Below are 10,000 nucleotides of genomic sequence, written 5' to 3' on the forward strand. Positions count from 1 at the left end.
TCAGTAACCGGCGACACTTAGAATATTTTTGAAGCAGTACAAATCAGTAACCACTGACACTTAGAATATTTTTGAAGCAGTACAAATCAGTAACCGGCGACACTTAGAATATTTTTGAAGCAGTACAAATCAGTAACCACTGACACTTAGAATATTTTTGAAGCAGTACAAATCAGTAACCGCTGACACTTAGAATATTTTTGAAGCAGTACAAATCAGTAACCAGCGACACTTAGAATATTTTTGGAGCAGTACAAATCAGTAACCAGCCCCCACTTAGAATATTTTTGAGTCAGTACAAATCAGTAACCAGCGACACTTAGAATATTTTTGAAGCAGTACAAATCAGTAACCACTGACACTTAGAATATTTTTGAAGCAGTACAAATCAGTAACCAGCGACACTTAGAATATTTTTGAAGCAGTACAAATCAGTAACCAGCGACACTTAGAATATTTTTGGAGCAGTACAAATCAGTAACCAGCGACACTTAGAATATTTTTGAAGCAGTACAAATCAGTAACCAGCGACACTTAGAATATTTTTGGAGCAGTACAAATCAGTAACCAGCGACACTTAGAATATTTTTGAAGCAGTACAAATCAGTAACCACTGACACTTAGAATATTTTTGAAGCAGTACAAATCAGTAACCAGCGACACTTAGAATATTGTTGAAGCAGTACAAATCAGTAACCACTGACACTTAGAATATTTTTGAATCAGTACAAATCAGTAACCAGCGACACTTAGAATATTTTTGAAGCAGTACAAATCAGTAACCACTGACACTTAGAATATTTTTGAAGCAGTACAAATCAGTAACCGCTGACACTTAGAATATTTTTGAAGCAGTACAAATCAGTAACCAGCGACACTTAGAATATTTTTGGAGCAGTACAAATCAGTAACCAGCCCCACTTAGAATATTTTTGAGTCAGTACAAATCAGTAACCAGCGACACTTAGAATATTTTTGAAGCAGTACAAATCAGTAACCACTGACACTTAGAATATTTTTGAAGCAGTACAAATCAGTAACCAGCGACACTTAGAATATTTTTGAAGCAGTACAAATCAGTAACCAGCGACACTTAGAATATTTTTGGAGCAGTACAAATCAGTAACCAGCGACACTTAGAATATTTTTGAAGCAGTACAAATCAGTAACCAGCGACACTTAGAATATTTTTGGAGCAGTACAAATCAGTAACCAGCGACACTTAGAATATTTTTGAAGCAGTACAAATCAGTAACCACTGACACTTAGAATATTTTTGAAGCAGTACAAATCAGTAACCAGCGACACTTAGAATATTGTTGAAGCAGTACAAATCAGTAACCACTGACACTTAGAATATTTTTGAATCAGTACAAATCAGTAACCAGCGACACTTAGAATATTTTTGAAGCAGTACAAATCAGTAACCACTGACACTTAGAATATTTTTGAAGCAGTACAAATCAGTAACCAGCGACACTTAGAATATTTTTGAAGCAGTACAAATCAGTAACCAGCGACACTTAGAATATTTTTGGAGCAGTACAAATCAGTAACCAGCGACACTTAGAATATTTTTGAAGCAGTACAAATCAGTAACCACTGACACTTAGAATATTTTTGAAGCAGTACAAATCAGTAACCAGCGACACTTAGAATATTTTTGAAGCAGTACAAATCAGTAACCACTGACACTTAGAATATTTTTGAAGCAGTACAAATCAGTAACCGCTGACACTTAGAATATTTTTGAAGCAGTACAAATCAGTAACCAGCGACACTTAGAATATTTTTGGAGCAGTACAAATCAGTAACCACAGACACTTAGAATATTTTTGAAGCAGTACAAATCAGTAACCGGCGACACATAGAATATTTTTGAAGCAGTACAAATCAGTAACCACTGACACTTAGAATATTTTTGAAGCAGTACAAATCAGTAACCGGCGACACTTAGAATATTTTTGAAGCAGTACAAATCAGTAACCACTGACACTTAGAATATTTTTGAAGCAGTACAAATCAGTAACCGCTGACACTTAGAATATTTTTGAAGCAGTACAAATCAGTAACCAGCGACACTTAGAATATTTTTGGAGCAGTACAAATCAGTAACCAGCCCCACTTAGAATATTTTTGAGTCAGTACAAATCAGTAACCAGCGACACTTAGAATATTTTTGAAGCAGTACAAATCAGTAACCACTGACACTTAGAATATTTTTGAAGCAGTACAAATCAGTAACCAGCGACACTTAGAATATTTTTGAAGCAGTACAAATCAGTAACCAGCGACACTTAGAATATTTTTGGAGCAGTACAAATCAGTAACCAGCGACACTTAGAATATTTTTGAAGCAGTACAAATCAGTAACCAGCGACACTTAGAATATTTTTGGAGCAGTACAAATCAGTAACCAGCGACACTTAGAATATTTTTGAAGCAGTACAAATCAGTAACCACTGACACTTAGAATATTTTTGAAGCAGTACAAATCAGTAACCAGCGACACTTAGAATATTTTTGAAGCAGTACAAATCAGTAACCACTGACACTTAGAATATTTTTGAAGCAGTACAAATCAGTAACCAGCGACACTTAGAATATTTTTGGAGCAGTACAAATCAGTAACCACTGACACTTAGAATATTTTTGAAGCAGTACAAATCAGTAACCAGCGACACTTAGAATATTTTTGAAGCAGTACAAATCAGTAACCACTGACACTTAGAATATTTTTGAAGCAGTACAAATCAGTAACCGCTGACACTTAGAATATTTTTGAAGCAGTACAAATCAGTAACCAGCGACACTTAGAATATTTTTGGAGCAGTACAAATCAGTAACCACTGACACTTAGAATATTTTTGAAGCAGTACAAATCAGTAACCAGCGACACTTAGAATATTTTTGGAGCAGTACAAATCAGTAACCACTGACACTTAGAATATTTTTGAAGCAGTACAAATCAGTAACCAGCGACACTTAGAATATTTTTGAAGCAGTACAAATCAGTAACCACTGACACTTAGAATATTTTTGAAGCAGTACAAATCAGTAACCAGCGACACTTAGAATATTTTTGAAGCAGTACAAATCAGTAACCACTGACACTTAGAATATTTTTGAAGCAGTACAAATCAGTAACCAGCGACACTTAGAATATTTTTGAAGCAGTACAAATCAGTAACCAGCGACACTTAGAATATTTTTGGAGCAGTACAAATCAGTAACCAGCGACACTTAGAATATTTTTGACGCAGTACAAATCAGTAACCACTGACACTTAGAATATTTTTGAAGCAGTACAAATCAGTAACCAGCGACACTTAGAATATTTTTGAAGCAGTACAAATCAGTAACCGCTGACACTTAGAATATTTTTGAAGCAGTACAAATCAGTAACCAGCGACACTTAGAATATTTTTGGAGCATTACAAATCAGTAACCAGCGACACTTAGAATATTTTTGGAGCAGTACAAATCAGTAACCACTGACACTTAGAATATTTTTGAGTCAGTACAAATCAGTAACCAGCGACACTTAGAATATTTTTCAGTCAGTACAAATCAGTAACCAGCGACACTTAGAATATTTTTGAGTCAGTACAAATCAGTAACCAGTGACACTTAGAATATTTTTGGAGCAGTACAAATCAGTAACCAGCGACACTTAGAATATTTTTGAAGCAGTACAAATCAGTAACCAAGTGCATTTTTGAATTGGTTACTGATTTCTCCGTTGAAGTTGGGGCTGCGGTTGGCTTCAGTTAGTGGTGGGGGCTTAATTTTCGCCGAGGGGAGCGTGTCCCGGTAGTGTCTCCGAGGAAGTGGTACCTATTGAAGGGGGTGTTTCTGAATTTGGGCCCTTTTTGAGTGGCATTGCCGGATGGGTTTTGTGTTGAAGGCTTCCAAATCGGGTAGCTCAGCCGGATTTGACCCGGCGGTTCTACCGACTGTCACGCCTTCGAGGGGGGACTGTTGTCTAAGTTCAGGCCGGATTTGGTGAATTTCCTAAGTCGGGAAGTGGTCCCAACGGGTTTGGGAGTGAACCTAACTGCTCATACCAACTTTGAGGCTTTGGGGCCGGGTAGCACAGTCGGATTTGACCCGGCGGTTCTGCCGAATGCCTGGCCTTCGAGGGGGGCCTGCCCTCTGAGTTCAGGCCGAATTTGGTGATTTTCCTAAGTCGGGAAGTGGTCCAAACGGGGATGGGAGTGAACCTGACAGCTCATACCGACTTTGGGGCTTCCAAGCCGGGTAGCTCAAGCGGATTTGATCCAGCGGTTCTAGCGACTGCCACGGCTTCGAGGGGGGACTGTTGTCTAAGTTCAGGCCGTATTTGGTGAATTTCCCGAGTCGGGAAGTGGTCCAAACGGGGATGGGAGTGAACCTGACAGCTCTTACCGACATTGAGGCTTCGGGGCCGGGTAGCTCAGTCGGATTTGACCCGGCGATTCTGCCGACTTCCACGCCTTCGAGCGGGGACTCTCCTCTAAGTTCAGGCCGAATTTGGTGAATTTCCTAAGTCGGGAAGTGGTCCAAACGGGGATGGGAGTGAACCTAACTGCTCATACCAACTTTGAGGCTTTGGGGCCGGGTAGCACAGTCGGATTTGACCCGGCGGTTCTGCCGAATGCCTGGCCTTCGAGGGGGGCCTGCCCTCTGAGTTCAGGCCGAATTTGGTGATTTTCCTAAGTCGGGAAGTGGTCCAAACGGGGATGGGAGTGAACCTGACAGCTCATACCGACTTTGGGGCTTCCAAGCCGGGTAGCTCAACCGGATTTGATCCAGCGGTTCTAGCGACTGCCACGGCTTCGAGGGGGGACTGTTGTCTAAGTTCAGGCCGAATTTGGTGAATTTCCCGAGTCGGGAAGTGGTCCAAACGGGGATGGGAGTGAACCTGACAGCTCTTACCGACATTGAGGCTTCGGGGCCGGGTAGCTCAGTCGGATTTGACCCGGCGATTCTGCCGACTTCCACGCCTTCGAGCGGGGACTCTCCTCTAAGTTCAGGCCGAATTTGGTGAATTTCCTAAGTCGGGAAGTGGTCCAAACGGGGATGGGAGTGAACCTAACTGCTCATACCAACTTTGAGGCTTAGGGGCCGGGTAGCACAGTCGGATTTGACCCGGCGGTTCTGCCGAATGCCTGGCCTTCGAGGGGGGCCTGCCCTCTGAGTTCAGGCCGAATTTGGTGATTTTCCTAAGTCGGGAAGTGGTCCAAACGGGGATGGGAGTGAACCTGACAGCTCATACCGACTTTGGGGCTTCCTAGCCGGGTAGCTCACCCGGATTTGATCCGGCGGTTCTAGCGACTGCCACGGCTTCGAGGGGGGACTGTTGTCTAAGTTCAGGCCGAATTTGGTGAATTTCCCGAGTCGGGAAGTGGTCCAAACGGGGATGGGAGTGAACCTGACAGCTCTTACCGACATTGAGGCTTCGGGGCCGGGTAGCTCAGTCGGATTTGACCCGGCGATTCTGCCGACTTCCACGCCTTCGAGCGGGGACTCTCCTCTAAGTTCAGGCCGAATTTGGTGAATTTCCTAAGTCGGGAAGTGGTCCAAACGGGGATGGGAGTGAACCTGACAGCTCTTACCGACTTTGGGGCTTCCAAGCCGGGTAGCTCAACCGGATTTGATCCGGCGGTTCTAGCGACTGTCACGCCTTCGAGGGGGGACTGTTGTATAAGTTCAGGCCGAATTTGGTGAATTTCCCGAGTCGGGAAGTGGTCCAAACGGGGATGGGAGTGAACCTGACAGCTCTTACCGACTTTGGGGCTTCCAAGCCGGGTAGCTCAACCGGATTTGATCCGGCGGTTCTGCCGACTGTCACGCCTTCGAGGGGGGACTGTTGTATAAGTTCAGGCCGAATTTGGTGAATTTCCCGAGTCGGGAAGTGGTCCAAACGGGGATGGGAGTGAACCTGACAGCTCTTACCGACTTTGAGGCTTCGGGGCCGGGTAGCTCAGCCGGATTTGATCCGGCGGTTCTGCCGACTGTCACGCCTTCGAGGGGGGACTGTCCTCTGAGTTCAGGCCGAATTTGGTGAATTTCCCGAGTCGGGAAGTGGTCCAAACGGGGATGGGAGTGAACCTGACAGCTCATACCGACTTTGAGGCTTCCAAGCCGGGTAGCTCAGCCGGATTTGACCCGGCGATTCTGCCGACTTCCACGCCTTCGAGGGGGGACTGCCCTCTGAGTTCAGGCCGAATTTGGTGCATTTCCCGAGTCGGGAAGTGGTCTCTGTCACAACGGGGGCAAGTGTCTGAAGAGGTAAAGTGAGTAACCAGCACAGCTTAGGGAAGGGTTCCAAAGTTCTCAACAATGTGAATTCGGTTACCAGGAAAGCTTAGGAAAGCTGCCTGACTGTCCCAAACGAATGAACTGCAAAACTTAGGGAACATGCCCGAAGATGCTTAAAAGTGTGAAATCAGTAAGCAGGAAAGCATAGGAAAGTGCCTGAAAGTGCTAAATGAGTAACATGAAAAACGTAGAAAAATGCCCGAAAATGTTTAAAAGTGTGAACTCAGTAACCAGCAAAACTTAGTAAAACGTTGGAAAAGCAGAAATGAGTAACCAGAAAAACTTAGAAAAATGTTTGAAAATGAGAAATGAGTAACCAGAAAAACTTAGAAAAATGTTTGAAAATGAGAAATGAGTAACCAAGAAAACTTAGAAAAATGCCCAAAAAGAAGAAATCAGTAACCAGAAAAACTTAGAAAAATGTTTGAAAATGAGAAATGAGTAACCAGAAAAACTTAGAAAAATGTTTGAAAATGAGAAATGAGTAACCAAGAAAACTTAGAAAAATGCCCAAAAAGAAGAAATCAGTAACCAGAAAAACTTAGAAAAATGTTTGAAAATGAGAAATGAGTAACCAAGAAAACTTAGAAAAATGTTTGAAAATGAGAAATGAGTAACCAAGAAAACTTAGAAAAATGCCCAAAAAGAAGAAATCAGTAACCAGAAAAACTTAGAAAAATGTTTGAAAATGAGAAATGAGTAACCAAGAAAACTTAGAAAAATGCCCAAAAAGAAGAAATCAGTAACCAGAAAAACTTAGAAAAATGTTTGAAAATGAGAAATGAGTAACCAGAAAAACTTAGAAAAATGTTTGAAAATGAGAAATGAGTAACCAAGAAAACTTAGAAAAATGCCCAAAAAGAAGAAATCAGTAACCAGAAAAACTTAGAAAAATGTTTGAAAATGAGAAATGAGTAACCAAGAAAACTTAGAAAAATGCCCGAAAAGAAGAAATCAGTAACCAGAAAAACTTAGAAAAATTTTCGGCCAAGTGTGAAAAATATTCTAAGTGTCAGCGGAGGAAAATGCCGAAGCATCGGGAAAGATTCAAAAACTCATGCCGAACATGAGTTCCGAAGTGCCGGAGGAACTGGGCGAATTGAGCCCGGCGGTTGGCCAGATGTCGTTTTGAGTCTGCAGCCCGAAAACTTTAACTTTGTCTGCCGCGGAAGTCTGGACCGGGAAAAATCCAAACGGTTTTGCCGGGTTCGAGTTCCAGAGCGAAGCAGTCGAATTTGAAATTCAGACCCATTCAGTGCCACTTGACATTGTGACACAGTGAGGTTGGCGGGGTACCCGGAGATTTCTGGGAACACGATTTTTAGAACAAAATGGCGGCGCGGGACCACTTTGAAAGGCATCCGAAAAACGGTTCCGCGGGCAGAGCACTTGAATGACAGGCCTGTGTGCATGCCCAAGAGCTCTCGGAAGTCTAATTTTTGACACTTTGTCAAATTTTCGACAGACTTACCCAACTCTTGCTGCCTGTTCTAAGAATCAGTCAGAGGCCTGTGCGGCGGTCTCTTGACACTTTGGAGGGCGGGCAAACCCCACGTTGACTCCGGCCGTCCCTCCAAAAGGCACTTGCTATTGGGGGAAAGGATTGCAAGTAGCCTGGTTCCCGTGGGAGCGGCCAGGAAGGGTGCAGGCTGGCCCTTGCCTGAGCATTCCCAAAACCCTCTTCCGCTGAGAGCAGACCTCGCACGCCGCACTACCGGCTCTGGGAGTGGTTGGCCGCTATTGTACATAGTCCGGTCCTTCCTCTGCCACCCGGCAAGTGCGATGGCTCTGCCGCCCTGCGGTGCTCGTCACCCAGGTTTGGGGAACACGATACTTAGAACATGTTGGCGGCTCGGGACCTGCAGGCGAAAGGGGCCCCGTGGTGCTGAGCACATCGACCTCGGGTCTCAGTGCAAGCCGGAGAGTTCGCGGAAGTCTTAAAAGATTTTGACATCTGCTCAATTCTTTGACAGGCTTGCCTGACTCTTTCCGTCCGTTCTAAGAATCAGTCGGAGGCCGGGGCGGGGACGGTCTCTTGACACACGGAGGGTTGGCTTCCCTCCTCAGGTGTTTGTGTCGAAAATGAAGGCGAGAGATGCAAGCGTCCTGGTTCCCCTGGGTGCTGCCAGCAAGGGTGCAGGCTGACCCTTGCCTGAGCACTCCCAAAAGCCTCTTAAGCTGAGAGCAGGCGCCGCACTACCGGCTCTGGGAGTCGTTGGCCGCTATTGTACATAGTCCGGTCCTTCCTCTGCCACCCGGCAAGTGCGATGGCTCTGCCTCCCTGCGGTGCTCGTCACCCAGGTTTGGGGAACACGATACTTAGAACATGTTGGCGGCTCGGGACCTGCAGGCGAAGGGGGGCCCCGTGGTGCTGAGCACATCGACCTCGCGTCTCAGTGCAAGCCGGAGAGTTCGCGGAAGTCTTAACAGGCTTGCCTGACTCTTTCCGTCCGTTCTAAGAATCAGTCGGAGGCCGGGGCGGGGACGGTCTCTTGACACACGGAGGGTTGGCTTCCCTCCTCAGGCGTTTGTGTCGAAAATGAAGGCGAGAGATGCAAGCGTCCTGGTTCCCCTGGGTGCTGCCAGCAAGGGTGCAGGCTGACCCTTGCCTGAGCACTCCCAAAAGCCTCTTAGGCTGAGAGCAGGCGCCGCACTACCGGCTCTGGGAGTCGTTGGCCGCTATTGTACATAGTCCGGTCCTTCCTCTGCCACCCGGCAAGTGCGATGGCTCTGCCTCCCTGCGGTGCCCGTCACCCAGGTTTGGAGAACACGATACTTAGAACATGTTGGCGGCTCGGGACCTGCAGGCGAAAGGGGCCCCGTGGTGCTGAGCACATCGACCTCGCGTCTCAGTGCAAGCCGGAGAGTTCGCGGAAGTCTTAACAGGCTTGCCTGACTCTTTCCGTCCGTTCTAAGAATCAGTCGGAGGCCGGGGCGGGGACGGTCTCTTGACACACGGAGGGTTGGCTTCCCTCCTCAGGCGTTTGTGTCGAAAATGAAGGCGAGAGATGCAAGCGTCCTGGTTCCCCTGGGTGCTGCCAGCAAGGGTGCAGGCTGACCCTTGCCTGAGCACTCCCAGAAGCCTCTTAGGCTGAGAGCAGACGCCGCACTACCGGCTCTGGGAGTCGTTGGCCGCTATTGTACATAGTCCGGTCCTTCCTCTGCCACCCGGCAAGTGCGATGGCTCTGCCTCCCTGCGGTGCCCGTCACCCAGGTTTGGAGAACACGATACTAAGAACATGTTGGCGGCTCGGGACCTGCAGGCGAAAGGGGCCCCGTGGTGCTTAGCACATCGACCTCGCGTCTCAGTGCAAGCCGGAGAGTTCGCGGAAGTCTAAAGCTTTTGACATTCGCTCAAAGCTTTGACAGGCTTGCCCGACTCTTTCCGTCCGTTCTAAGAATCAGTCAGAGGCTGGTGGGGAGGTCTCTTGACGCAAGGGGAGGGGTGGCGTCCCTCCTCAGGCGCTTGTGTCGAAAATGAAGGCGAGAGATGCAAGCGTCCTGGTTCCCCTGGGTGCTGCCAGCAAGGGTGCAGGCTGACCCTTGCCTGAGCACTCCCAGAAGCCTCTTAGGCTGAGAGCAGACGCCGCACAACCGGCTCTGGGAGTCGTTGGCCGCTATTGTACATAGTCCGGTCCTTCCTCTGCCACCCGGCAAGTGCGATGGCTCTGCCTCCCTGCGGTGCCCGTCACCCAGG

The sequence above is a fragment of the Hemiscyllium ocellatum genome, assembly GCF_020745735.1.
Source record: "Hemiscyllium ocellatum isolate sHemOce1 chromosome 15 unlocalized genomic scaffold, sHemOce1.pat.X.cur. SUPER_15_unloc_28, whole genome shotgun sequence".
In the NCBI taxonomy this organism is placed as follows: Eukaryota; Metazoa; Chordata; class Chondrichthyes; order Orectolobiformes; family Hemiscylliidae; genus Hemiscyllium; species Hemiscyllium ocellatum.